The sequence below is a fragment of the Bos taurus genome, chromosome 7, assembly GCF_002263795.3.
Source record: "Bos taurus isolate L1 Dominette 01449 registration number 42190680 breed Hereford chromosome 7, ARS-UCD2.0, whole genome shotgun sequence".
In the NCBI taxonomy this organism is placed as follows: domain Eukaryota; kingdom Metazoa; phylum Chordata; class Mammalia; order Artiodactyla; family Bovidae; genus Bos; species Bos taurus.
The window spans coordinates 102,621,187-102,636,108 of NC_037334.1; the positions used below are offsets into that span (position 1 = coordinate 102,621,187).

Consider the following 14,922-nt stretch of genomic DNA (forward strand, 5'->3'; position numbering starts at 1 on the left):
CGCGCACGGCTTTATGGGAGATGTAGTTCGAAGGTCACACACCGAAGATGAGAGAAAGCTGGGGGCTGGCGGGTGGAGGCGTTGGGAAACCAGGGCTTGAAGTCCAGCGGTGAGGACAGGCTTCCTAGCGGTGAGTGAAGGGCTGTTTTGTTTTGTTTACCCCCGTGGAACCGAGGTGTGTAAAGCGACGAAAACCTGTAGGTCTGTGGGAACAGTTTTGAGTTCTCCAGAATTTCACACCCAGCACCCACAAGCTTCTTTCATGTATAGTTCAGTGCGTTGGAGTGTTCAAAGCATTCTTTCGTGTTTAAACAAACGTGGAATATAGGCTGGACCGAGTCGTTCCAGTGTAGAACCTTACACGAGTTGTTGGCCTCCGACCCTCAGTCTCCTCTTTTGAGAAATTGTCCCATGTATTGATGCCTACCTCATTCAGTACTCCTCTAAAAAAGTTTACGTCAGTCGCCTACACCACCTCCTTGGGTTGCTATGAAATTGAGGATAAAGTATGCAAAGTCCTTAGGACAAGTGCGAGGTCTGCAGCTAGTACATGCAACACAATTATTATTGTTGCTGTTATTATTTAATTTGCTGTGTTGTCATGCTCCAGAACCTGCTCAGGTTAAGTGATTTGTGATTTACAAAGCTCCGCATTGTTAGCCTTCTAATTCCCAGATTAGGTGTTTTTTTTTCTTTACTAAATTGTTCCCTTGGCATTCCGTAACAGATAAGGAGTCTCGAGGTAGACTATTGCTTCCTGCCCCGATTGTAAGCATTGGAAGTTCCTTTTCTCAGTGAAGTTTTTGCGTGCCCACCCACATTGTACTTTCATAACTACTTTTTTTTTTCTTCTAACTTTGTTCTATGTTTCTTTTTCTGAGTAGTAGTTTTCAGTCTTTAATGATTTTATTGATGAGGCAGGAGATCAGATACTAAATTTAGTCAACTCACTTGGAATACCCAATCTCTGTATTCATACATATCTTAAGTACGTTAACAAATGCACCTGTATTAATCAACTAGTGTAAATAAGGGCTTCCCTGGTGGCTCAGATGGTGAAGAATCTGCCAGCATTGCGGAAGATGCCGGTTTGGTCCCTGGGTAGGAAAGATCCCATGGAGAAGGGAATACCTACCCACAACAGTATTCTTGGGGCTTCCCTGGTGGCTCAGACCTTAAAGACTGCCTGCAGTGCCAAGAGACCAGGGTTCGATGTTTGGGTAGGGAAGATCCCCTAGTGATGAATACGTAGTCTTCCTTCCAGTCCTTTGGATTCTTTTAAAATGAATTCCAGACATCATATTATTTTATTGATAAATATTTAAGGTTACACTTTCTGGAATTATGAATATATCTAAATTATAAAAAAGCTTTTAAAAAGAACATTATTGCAATATGCTGCTGCTGCTAAGTTGCTTCAGTCCTGTCTGACTCTGTGCGACCCCATAGACGGAAGCCCACCAGGCTCCCCCATCCCTGGGATTCTCCAGGCAAGAACACCAGAGTGGGTTGCCATTTCCTTCTCCAATGCATGAAAGTGAAAAGTGAAAGGGAAGTCGCTCAGTCGTGTCCGACTCTTAGCGACCCCATGGACTACAGCCTACCAGGCTGCTCCATCCATGGGATTTTCCAGGCAAGAGTACTGGAGTGGGGTGCCTTTGCCTTCTCAATATGATTAGTACTAAAATGTTAACAGTACTGTAGAGGAACTAAAAAGCCTCTTGATGAAAGTGAAAGAGGAAAGTGAAAAAGTTGGCTTAAAGCTCAACATTCAGAAAACTAAGATCATGGCATCTGGTCCCATCATTTCATGGGAATAGATGGGGAAACAGCGGAAACAGTGTCAGACTTTATTTTTGGGGCTCCAAAATCACTGCAGATGGTGATTGCATCCATGAAATTAAAAGATGCTTACTCCTTGGAAGGAAAGTTATGACCAACCTAGATAGCATATTGAAAAGCAGAGACATTACTTTGCCGACAAAGATCCGTCTAGTCAAGGCTATGGTTTTTCCTGTGGTCATGTATGGATGTGAGACTTGTACTGTGAAGAAAGCTGAGCACTGAAGAATTGATGCTTTTGAACTGTGGTGTTGGAGAAGACTCTTGAGAGTCCCTTGCACTGCAAGGAGATCCAACCAGTCCATCCTAAAGGAGATCAGTCCTGGGTGTTCATTGGAAGGACTGATGCTAAAGCTGAAACTCCAGTACTTTGGTCACCTCATGCGAAGAATTGACTCATTGGAAAAGACTCTGATGCTGGAAAGGATTGGGGGCAGGAGGAAAAGGGGACGACAGAGGATGAGATGGCTGGATGGCATCACTGACTCGATGGACATGAGTTTGAGTAAACTCTGGGAGTTGGTGATGGACCGGGAGGCCTGGCATGCTGCAATTCATGGGGTCACAAAGAGTCAGACATGACTGAGCAACTGAACTGAACTGAACTGAATACCATAAAGGAGACACTCAATTTCAAATTTAATTGTCTTAAATTTTATTCTATATTTTACAACTGATTTGCTGAAATCAAGACCTAAACAAAGTCTCCACATTACATTTGATGTTTTTCTGTCTGTAGGTTCCCCTTTAATTTTTTCATTGCAGACTGTTAAAAAATAATGATTATGTAGAATTTCACACATTCTGAATTTTGCAAATTGTATGAATACATATGATGTCCTCTCTCTCTCTTTTTTTTTGTAAACTGATAGTTAAATCCACAGGATTATTCAGATTGCAGGATTTTTGTTTTTTCTCTGGAAAAGACTTCATAGGTGTTATTGTTTACTTCCTGTTGCATAGCTTTAAGAAGCATTCACTATCTGGTTATCTTTCTGTCATGTTATGATTTGGTTTCTGGGTTCATATGTTGTCAACCTGATGAAGTTTACGATAAACAACATAAATTTTCTTGTCACCTCTTCAGCTAATAGTTTTAGCAACCACTGGTGATTGCTGTCTATGTCCATTATTTCATTGTTGTTGTTCAGTCACTAAATTGTGTCCAACTCTTTGTGACCCCATGAACTGTAGCACACCAGGCTTCCCTATTTTTCACTGTCTCCTGGAGTTTGCTGAGACTTACCTCCTTTGAGTCACTCATGCCATCCAACCATCTCATCCTCTATCACTCCTTCTCCTCTTGCCCTCAATCTTTCCCAGTATCAGGGTCTTTTCTAATGAGTCGGCTCTTTGCAGCAGATGGCCAAAATTTTGGAGCTTTAGCATCAGTCCTTCCAATGAATATTCAGGGTTGATTTCCTTTAGGATTGATTAGGTTTGATCTCCTTGCTGTCTTAAGGACTCTCAAGAGTCTTTTCCAGCATCACAGTCTGAAAGCATCTGTTCATTTCTTTCAGTTCAGTTCAGTTCAGTCACTCAGTCGTGTCTGACTCCTTGAGACCCCATGAACCGCAGCATGCCAGGCCTCCCTGTCCATCACAAACTCCCGGAATTCACCCAAACTCATGTCCATTGAGTCAGTGATGCCATCCAACCATCTCATCCTCTGTTGTCCCCTTCTCCTCCTTCCCTCAATCTTTCCCAGCATCAGGGTCTTTTCAAATGAGTCAACTCTTTGCATCAGGTGGCCAAAGTATTGGAGTTTCAGCTTCAACATCAGTCCTTCCAATGAACACCCAAGACTGATCTCCTTTAGGATGGACTGGTTGGATCTCCTTACAGTCCAAGGGACTCTCAAGAGTCTTCTCCAACACCACAGTTCAAAAGCATCAATTCTTTGGCGCTCAGCTTTCTTTACAGTCCAACTCTCACATCTATACATGACTACTGGAAAAACCATAGCCTTGACTAGACAGACATTTGTTGAGTTACAAAATGGTAATATTCTTATTTGATCATTAAGTCTTCATTTACTAACAGAAATTCTTTTATAATAATAAACTTTACATCATTAAATATTTGTACAGTTTTTATAGGAAGAGTAAGGTAAATGGTGATTTTCTCCTGTATTTCCTAGTTTTCAGAATGTGGTAATTCCCTTGTCACCTTCTAGTTTTTAAGTTTATTTATGAACTCATGATCGAGAAGGAAATGACAACCCACTCCAGTATTCTTTCTTGAGAATCCCATGGACAGACGAGCCAGGTGGGCTACAGTTTATAGTATTACAAGAGTCGGACATGAGTTAGCAGCTAAACCACCACCACATAAACTCATGGTTATTAACATTTTTCATGTATTTCTAAAATGTTTATTATTTTTATGCTCAAATTCTTTCTTATTTGGCCAGTGGGAACTGAGTGGGTTCTGAGTTCTTTTGACCAGGCAACTATAGTGCTTGATAGTTTTCTTTCTTTCTGGCAAAGCAAAATGTTTTAGACTCTTCTTGTAGATACTCTGTGCAGACCTGGAATCAGCCCTTTCTCCTAGGTGCATTGGTTCCTTTTAGTAAAAAATGGTATTTAGATACCACAGTCTTTGTGCTTGGGGTGCTTGTTGCTAATGTGGTACTGAATACTTCTCTGCATGTAATGCTTTTTTAGGGAAGTTTATAGATCCTATCCAATAGGCATTTATATTCCAGGGGCAATAATGGTGCCAACACAGATTTTAATGCCATAATGTTTTCATTTTATTACTTTCTCATTTAGAAACTTAAAGGTTCCTCGATACCTCAGATAAAAAGTTGAAATTCTTTAGCCTAGCATTAGATACCTTCCTTAACATGGACCCAGTGTGTATATTTAGCTGTATTTTCCCTAGAATATTCTGTATAAACTGTCTCTGATCCTGCCAAACTGACTTATAACTGACCTTAATACCTCTTACTCTTTCTTACCTCAGTATTTTTGTTCATGCCACTTTTCCTAGCTTAAATGTTTTCCCTTAACTAAATCCAACCCATTTCTCAAACCTGGCTCAAGTTCCTCTTCTCTTGGTTTTTTCAGATCATTCTTGACCATATTTTTATCAGTTCACCATCAACATTCCCTTCTCCTTGCCACTTCAGCATTTGCTAGCCCTTCTTCTAGTTGCCAGCAATTGTATTTTTTTTTTTTGGCCTGAGAGCTTTTTTGTTGTCACCACTTTGTCTTCCTACCCAGTAGATCAGCAATTCCAGTTAATTAATATTGCCTGGGAACAGCCTTAGCTAATTAGTGACATGAGTGAGTGTATAAATTTCTCAGCCTTTCTTACTCTTCCACTACCCTGGTTACACTGGTCTAGACTTGCTACCAGATTCCTCCAGTAGGATTAGGTTCTTTTTATCAATAGTGGACACTTGATTAATAACCAATTCTTTATTGCCCTGCTTTCCCTTCCCTGTCTCACTTTCTCCCTCTCTTACAATTGTTTCCTCCTTTATAACCAGTTTCATGAATTGGTGAATCTTTGACTCAGAATTTACTTCTGGGAAAAACTAAACTAAGACAAGGATTTTTTCCTTTTTTGAATTCTTAACCTCAATCATATAGTGGTTAGCTTTCTTTGCATAACTTGAGAGGATCATAAACCATCATTTAATAAATAAATCACTATTATCACTCATTCTGGCTCACATTATTTTTTGTTGTGTATGTTAGGGTCAGTGTTATTGCATATTCATGCATGAAATTTGGATTGATTGCCTTTGAGTCACATAATTTGGTGTTCAAATTTAAAATCACACTTTTCTCTCTGTTCATCCATTGTATTACTTGCCAAAATTGTTCATCCCTCACTATTACCAGACCTCTAAGACCTCATGGACCCTTTGTTGCACTTCTGGGTGCAACAACCAGTTTTCGCTGCTCTGGAAAGTTCCTCTCAACTTTTTTTTGGTACCGCGCAAGTGAATGTTGTGTGTCATACATAGACTGTTTCTTAAGACAGAAATACGTCAACTGATTCCTGCAGATTTAGTGAAAATCTGTCCAATTTTCTTTCATCTAGATAGAAACTTATGAACAACATATAGATAGATGTTTATGTAGATAATCTTACTTGGTGATTAATCTTATATTGCCTGGAAATATGTCTCATTCTTGCTACACATTGCTTTTATAATTTTGTATTAGTACTTCATTATATTTGCCTTTTCCTGTAATAAACTGTAATTTTTTAAGTGAAATCTGATTTTTTAAGAAATTTCTACAGTGATAGCCACTTTTCTTTCACATGTAAGGGCACTTAGTAAAAGTTGGTAGTTGATAGTGATGAGCTATGCTGGGAATTGTGCTTTAACTATTTGATTTAGAAGTGAAGCGAAGCAAAGTTGCTCAGTCGTGTCTGACTCTTGTGACCCCATGGACTGTAGCCTATGGGACTCCTCCATCCATGGGATTTTCCAGGCAAGAGTACTGGAGTGGGTTGCCATTTCCTTTTCCAGAGGATCTTCCTGACCCAGGGCTCGAACCCAGGTCTCCCGCACTGTAGGCAGACGCTTTACCGTCTGAGCCACAAGGGAAGCCCTTATGATTTAGAGGTGAATTCAGTAAAAGTGAAGATATTTTGAACTCTTGATAAGGTCTTTAATATAAAATAATGTCACATCTAATTACGGATAGGGATTGAGCATACTTCGTATACATATTCTGCATTCTTGAATACAGCAAGTTCACTCTGGACTTTGGGCTAGCTGTTCCCTCTTTTAAAATTATTCCTCTCATAGATTTTCTAATTGTAGCCTCCTCTTTTGCTATTCCAGAGAAGGCAGTGGCACTCCACTCCAGTACTCTTGCCTGGAAAATCCCATGGACGGAGGAGCCTGGTAGGCTGCAGTCCATGGGGCCGCTAAGAGTCGAACACGACTGAGCGACTTCACTTTCACTTTCCACTTTCATGCATTGGAGGAGGAAATGGCAACCCACTCCAGTATTCTTGCCTGGAGAATCCCAGGGATGGGGAGAGCCTGGTGGGCTGCCATCTACAGGTTCGCACAGAGTCGGACATGACTGAAGCAACTTAGCAGCAGCAGCGTTTGCTATTCAGAGAAGGAAATGGCAACCCACTCCAGTACTCTTGCCTGGAAAATCCCATGGATGGAGAGGCATGGTAGTCTACAGTCCATGGGGTTTCAAGGAGTCGGACATGACTGAGCGACTTCACCTCACATCACTTTTGCTATTCATGGGTTGTTCAAAGGTCACCTTTGTAGAGGACTTCCCTAATGACCTTGTTTATAGTAGCTCTCCTAATGATAAAATATTTTCTTGTTTCTGGCATTCTTGTTTTTGATATTTCTTGTTTCTATTTTTATTTATTGTATATCCTTATTAGAATGTAAACTACTACATGAGAAGATCCTCACTTATCTCATTTATTTCTCTTTTCACAGGACCTGAAGTTTCAATTGGCATATAGGAGACATTCAGTTAATATTTTTTGATGTTAAATAAATGGTTGCTTTCATATTAAGTCAAATGTGTTTTTGATGTTGCTACCATACCTTGGAAATTCAGTCACTCAGTTGTGTCTGACTCTTTGCGACCCCATGGATGGCAACATGCCAGGCCTCCCTGTCCATCACCAACTCCTGAAGTTTACTTAAACTCATGTCCATCGAGTTGGTGATGCCATTAAACCATCTCATCCTCTGTTGTCCCCTTCTCCTCCCTCCTTCCCCTCCTTCAGTCTTTCTCAGCATCAGGGTCTGTCTTTTCCAGTGCGTCAGTTCTTCCCATCAGTTGGCCAAATATTGGAGTTTCTGCTTCAGCATCAGTCCTTCCAGTTGTTGGGGGAGAGTGTAATTTCCTCAGTTCTGTCTTGTCACAACAAAAATTTGAAGTGACAGACCAGCATTACAGTCTTCGGACAGACCATGTCACAGCTTTTGGACAGATCAGTGTTATAGCTCTGCTTTATTCAGAAAATAAAGGAAATACATCCTCGAGGTGTGAGGGCATGCCGACCCAAAAGATGTGAAGAGAAGAGAGGGAGCCAGAGAGACCCCTGGCCCTTTGGCTCCTCTTTTGGTATGTGTTTTCTCCTCCCCCTGGGCCTGCCCTGTGTACATGGGGCTAGCCAGGAGTGCTCTTTGTTCCAACTGAGGTCCTCAGTCTGGTCCTTGGACCTTCCTCTGTTCTATTTTTGGGGGCTTTCCCCTTGTCTTTTAGCCACAGCCATTCTGGACCCCTTTTTCCTATTCTAACTACCTACACAATGAATATTCAAGACTGATTTCCTTTAGGATTGACTGGTCGGATCTCCTTGCTGTCCAAGGGACTCAAGAGTCTTCTCCAAATTAGAACTTCTCAAATGGCATGCACTTGCCTTTCTGTGGTTATGTTTGTGTGTTTATGGAATTTACCAGGAAGACATTATATGGTTGTTCCCTTCAGGGAGTTCATTGCCTGATGAGGTAAAGCAGATGATAAACCTATTACATTTTCCATTATATGACAGAGTGAAGACAAAGCAGAGACCATGTTGGGTATCCAGTCTACATGTACAGTGCATGGTTAGAAGGGGTACAGTGGACACCCAAAGTTCTTACCCATGTCTCATTCTTCTCTTCTTCCAGATCTTCTGGAAAGAGGATATGACCCACTTTCCTTCAAGCTCAGTACGACTTCTGGTTAGTTATAGCTAATGCATTTTGGACAGAAGTGGTGCTCTCTTGGGACAAAGTAGCTATGAGACATACGTTGTCTTCCAGATCCTTTTTACCCTACTGTGGTAATCTGGGTGTCGCATGTTAAGGAGATAGGACTGGCCTTTAGCCTAGGGAGGGCGCTGCTTTGGAGAGCCACCAGACTTGCAGTGGACTTTGCATATGTAAATAAAAGGTGTGAACCCCTGCAGCTTCAGCAGCCTTAATCGGTAGCATGCCATAACAAGTCTGTTCCGAGTAATACAGAAAACAATGAGGAGGTGACCTCTGACCTCAGTTTTGAAGGGCCAGGAAAAATGAAAGTACAAATTGGATTCTTCCTTTTCTCTTTGCCTGGATAGAAGCTGGAACCTTAAAAAAGAGCGGGAGCAAAATTAATAGATATTGAGTAGGTTAGTAGTCCAGATTCCAAGGAGTTACTAGAGTCCACTAAGAGTCAGATATATCAGAAAAGCACCCCATAAAATCCTGATATTCAAGGGCCCCGGTCGGCAGAGTGCGGACAGCGCTCTGTCTGCGGTCCCCAGCTTGCCTGATTTAAGGCCTGTTGCACTCACTCCGCTTCTTCAAATGCATTTCCTCTTACTGAGAATGACAGCATGTAATAGCAGTTGGCAGAGATGACCAAAATGAAGCACTTTACCCTTTTGCGATGTGTACATCCAGAAATGCCTTTAGTCTTTAAATGTGCTCATTTATGATTTTTATGGGTACCAAGTGACTCTTGTTGAGTTTAATGGTAATTTCATCTGTCTTATGATTTTCAAAAACAGTTTTCAGAGTTTTTCACTGTTAAAAGTGTATGGAAATGACTGTTTTTTTTAGAAGTGTATGGAAATGACTACTTTTTTTTTTAACACAAACATCAATTTATGTATTTTATAGAGAATTTTCAAGGAGCAGTTTGTTCTTATTTACAAATTGTCTCTGTCTTTTCGCTGTGTACATTGTGTTTTATGAAGCGACAAGCATGATGTGAGGAGGAGTCTTGTCTGATCAGAGGCACAATTAACATTGCTTGAAAGAGCAGCCTTCTATCTGTGTACTCAAGTTAATTGATGCAGTAATTTAATCACTGAGCTGCTGCTCACATTTCATGTTTAAGTCTCTTACACTTGATTTTATTTTACTTTTTTGGAATGTCTAGGCTGATGAGGATTTAAATGGGTATGTAGCATTTAAAAATGTCCTCGAAACTGATTGCAGCATGACATTCGTCAGATTCTGTATTCAGTTTTACTTACTTTGAAGCTGTCAGATAAAAAAAAATCTAAACTTAATATTCTGCAACAGATTTTTTTCCATCATCATACTAAAGCTCAGAGGAGCACAATATAGTTTGTCAGTTTTAGTCTTCTATTTTTCCTTAGGATATTTTTGACCCCAGATACTTTTTCCTTTAAATTTGACTGAGCTGTGATCATGGCTCTGACCTCTAGCCTTGAAAGAAGAGGAGTTATGTCTCTCAGGAGCGATGCCTCAGGCAGTTTGCAAATCGGCTGGCAGGGATTATTTCCCAGGCTGTGCAGAGATGACCTTCCGAGGAGAGTGAGTATCTGCAGTGCACGTAAATTCCTTCAGCCATGATTGAGAGCCTTAGGTTTGTTACCTGCTCTATGAATCAGAGTCCATTCTGTCTCTATGGAAGATGGGTAATATAGTGCTATATTTAAAGCCACATGTTATGTGCTCACATGTCCATTAATTTATTGCTGGAGGTGAATATATTCTGTTTTCTTGAGCCCTGTGTAGGGTTAGTTCAGGAGTAAATCTGGAATTTTGGCATGAAAAACTGGGATGACTTTAGTATGGTTAGAGGGCACCTATCCTGTTATTGCTAAACAAGGTGCCCCTGCAGTGGGCCCTGTCAGCTGTCTCCAGCTTGTCTGAGTTCAGTCTCCCAGAGAGGATTTCTGTCACCTCCTAAGCTATCATTACAACAATAATAGAATGCTGATTGCTTCAATATTCTCAGAATACATTAAAAAGAGGGGTGAAATTTAAACTGATTAATAAATACTTTTTGAATTTGTGGGATGGCATTTTGTTTTTATTCTCTGATCTGAACTGTCAGTCTCAATCCAGTGAACTTGCAGAGTTTTTATTCCAAAAAGTACTTACATATTTTTAGGATGGAAAACCTACTTTCAGGATTAAATTAGTGGCTTTGACATTCGTGCTTCACACATTAATGTTAAAAATAATTTCTAATATTTGAAGGTCTTGTGAAAAATCCTTGCAAATTCATCTATTGCCATTATAGTCTAGTCAGTTCCAAAATAAATATGACTGATAGAACTGTGGGAAAACTATAGAGTGCTTTGAGAAGCTATGCCACTGAAAGTGAAAGTGAAGTGAAGTTGCTCAGTCGTGTCCGATTCTTTGCGACTCCATGGACACCAGGCTCCTCCATCCATGGGATTTTCTAGGCAAGAGTACTGGAGTGGGTTGCCATTTCCTTCTCCAGGGAATCTTCCTGACCCAGGGATCGAACCCAGGTCTCCCGCATTGTAGACAGACGCTTTACCGTCTGTGCCACCGGGGAAGTCCCAAGGCATGTGAAATACTTACAATGCAGAATAAGAAATTATTACAAAATGCAACTAGGGATAGCTCTTATAATATCCCACATTGTCCTAGTTAAAAAGTTACATGCTGTGAGTGAAAACATCCTTGTTTATCACAAGGAACTTTACTGGCAACAGGATCATCAGTATGATACATTCTAGGTAAGACCAGGCACTTTGATCTGCAATAAAATTTAAAAATTAATTCATTCATTCAAAAAATAAGGAGTTCTTAAAATGTTGATGGAGAGTAATATTATACTTCAGTTATGCAAAATGTAGTTAATTTTTTAAAATCCAACTTTAAACCCCAATGACTACAACTTAAACCTAGTTGTGGGGTTCCCTGGTGGCTTAGCAGTAAACAATCTACCTGCTAAGCAGGAGACGTGGGTTCAGTCCTTGGGTCAGGAAGATGCCCTGGAGGAAGGCATGACAATCCACTCCAGTATTCTTGCCTGGGAAATCCCATGGACAGAGGAGCCTGGCGGGCTAAGTCCATGGGGTCACAGAGAGTCAGACACAACTTAGTGACTGAACAACAGTAACTGCCTAAGTTATAGGTCATCATTCATCCTCTTTTGTATGGTTTCTATTTTACTTAGCTAACAAAATCTGTGATAGATTTGGAGGCAGATTTACTTAAAAGTTCCTGGCCTATGGAACCTGGTAAAGCAGAAAGAGAACAACAGAAACACAATACTATCTTTGTTCCATCACTGATGGGAAGCCAGGGCATAATTGGATACTGGTCTTAGCATCTTACTTTAATATCAACCAATATATTTCACCCTCACCTTTGCCAACCCCCTCCTTCCTTTTTCTCCCATATTCAGTGATCAAGATTTTAATTTACCATATATGAGAAAAACTGGAGTGATATAGCTAGAACAGTGATCATATTGCTTTTCAAGGATTGGTCCTACTCCTGAAATCAGAATATAATTTCATCTTTGAGTTTCAATGACCTCAAATAGATAATAGTACCTTATAACTTGATTTGTAAGCCTGCTTTTGGAAGAATGTATAAATTGTGTTTATGGAATCGTGTTGCGCCAAAATCTAATGAATGACGTAAGTCAATCTGATTTACACTTGATAATCTTTTTTCCTTATAAGCAATTCTGCCTCCTCTTTGGCATTCCCACTGTGACACCGTCATTGTTTAAGACCTTCTCGCTGGGATGACTGAAGAGGCTTCGCTACTACTTTTCTTGTCTCAGATCTCTTCTAATTTATCTCCTAGGTTACAGGTAAAGAGTGATCTTTTAAAATCCAGTTGTTCATTTGCTTTAAGTACTTTATTACTATACATCACTTTCAAGACAATGTAGAATATGAGTTCTTTCTTTTTATTTAATCACAATGCCATCAATTGCATTTTGAAGGACATACATCTAGAATATATTTATTTATTTGTAAATTATATACATGTACAGTGGTTAGCATTCTAAAATATTGTATACAGTATATCATATGTACAAAAAGATAATTTTGGGAAAAGGAGGTGGTAAGAATAATTGTAAGAAAAGTTTTAGTTTTTTCTTCCTGTACTCTTGTATTTGTCTTATGTACCCAACTTTGGGGAGCTCCCCTACTCTCATTTTCTACGTGTATGTGTGTGTGTGTGTGTATGTATGTGTGTGTTAAGTTGCTTCAGTCATGTGCCCTCCTCCAGGGGATCTTCCTGACCCAGGGATCAAACCTGTGTCTCTTGTCTCCTGCATCGGCAGGCGGGTTCTTTACCACGGACGCCACCAGTTATTACAGACACTGTGGCATGTCAGCTCCTTCTGTTTCTTCTCTTAGAAACACTCTACCTCTTCACCCATATAACCTGTTCTTGAGTAATTCCTACTTGATTTTCAGAACTAAGTTCTTGTTTCACCATCCTGTGGCACTCATATTTGCTTTGCTGGTTCCAGAGCACTCTGAATAAACCTTTTTCATAATAATTTATAGTATAGGTATTTCTCTTTTTCTAACACTCAAAAGATTAGGAGCTCCTTTGGGGAACAACTCTTCTGTCCATCTTTTCATCCTTTTCAACCATAATGCCTGGCATGTGTTATACTCTTAGTAGAAGTTAAATAGATTCATGAATGACCCAAGAAGAGAGGAAAGGAAGGAAGAGAGGGAGAGGGCGGGAGGGAGGGAAGGTGTGTTCAAGATAAAACAATCTGTTACTGGTAAAAGAATTTTAACCTACTCTTTCATGGTTTCCTGGTGGTTAGTTGGTAAATATTCAAGTAATTTTCTATTATTTAAGTGAGAAATTCTCATTTACTATATGTTTTCAAATGTAAATATTGCTGTATAAATGTTCTCATTTTTCTCCAGGTCTGAAATAGTCACGTGGTTACTTTTATCTGAAGCTTGCTATAGCTTATCCTTTAGGGGAGGGAGGGAAAGTCCTGTTTTATATAATGCCATAGGACTGGCACAGGTATGTAAAATATTGAAGTGCTTAAAGTTACTTTTGAAATGAGTGTGGAGATAGAGCGAATCATAGGAAGCAGGTTATGGGTAAGGATAATATATTTTGATGATATTCAAATTCATTCAGCAAAGCCTAAATTAGTCAGAGCAGATTTGCTGGTTCATCAGCTCTGCTGCTTCTGCATCCTTATTAGTAAACGGTAACACATTTTACAAAGACCCATCATTTCCCACAGGGCGCAGTGCTAGGTTAAGCCTAAAAAGCAACTTTCATTACAGACAGTTCATTGAAGGCAGAGTGAAGCAATTACAGGATCTCTTTGAAGAGGTGTACTGGCCAAAGACTGTTTTGGATAGTGTATTATACTGGGATAGTTACTTAATACTTTGACTATTATTGAAACTTGGAAATGTGTATGGATGCCCTCTTGGGCTTATTGCTATTATTAGAAAAGCAACAGATATGTTCTGGAAAAAGAAAGTATGTGATCCTGATCAGCCTTCTCGAAAGCTAAGATGTAGTGATAGCTCAGTTGCTGTTTGTTTTATGTAGTTTACAGTACCAAGGAAAGTTGTTTTGAGAAATCATTTTCCTGTGATATATTGATAAAAACAAATTTCTATTCTGTTGACAATTTGAGCAAATTTAGATGTAAAAATATAGAGGTTCTTTTATATTTAATCTGTGTGAATTTTCTCATTTGAAAAATTGGAACAAAATGCATAAGATCTTTTTCATAATGGACCAGTTATAAAAACCCTGGCTCAATTCTGGGAAATTAGATCCTCTAGAGAGTCAAATAGTCTCCTTGGAAATGGTTGACTCTTTTCTCCTGAAAGTAATGGATTTTTGTCACCTTTCTCTGATACTGGGGACACGATTTGTGTGTGTGTGTTTTGTTTAAAGTTCTGAATTATTTGAATATATCAAATGTAAGTTATTTAAATTAAACTGAATCTTGTGATTTTTTTCTTGAACGTTTTGAATATAATTTAAATTTGGAAAAATGTATTTTTTTTTTTTTTTGCAGCTAGTGAATGCTTTCTCAAATCACAAGTTCAAATTTCTCTGTTTCAGTGGCATATCTTCTTGTATAAAATAATAGCTGGCAAGAAATTGTCATTAGCATTCAGATCTCCATCTAAGTGTTTCTTTCACTGGTATTTGCAGCGTTGTTATATTCATTTACATGGATCATTCCATGGGACTTTTTCTTTTTAAAATTTATTTATTTTTAATTGAAGGATAGTTGCTTTACAATATTATATTGGTTTTTACCATCACATCAACATGGATAAGACATAGGTATACATATGTCTGCTCCCTCTTGAACCTCCCTCCTACCTCCCACCCCAACC

General features: G+C 39.4%; 1 long non-coding RNA gene across 1 annotated transcript in view; it reads left to right on the top strand.

The window, feature by feature from the left end:
• The first annotated feature begins 36 nt into the window (after positions 1 to 36).
• Positions 37 to 14,922, top strand: part of LOC101905838 (uncharacterized) — a 129,245-nt gene continuing 114,359 nt past the window's right edge. Inside the window, exon 1 of the long non-coding RNA XR_808068.4 lies at positions 37 to 130. This is a non-coding gene — a long non-coding RNA (uncharacterized lncRNA). The remainder of the gene's footprint in view (positions 131 to 14,922) is intronic.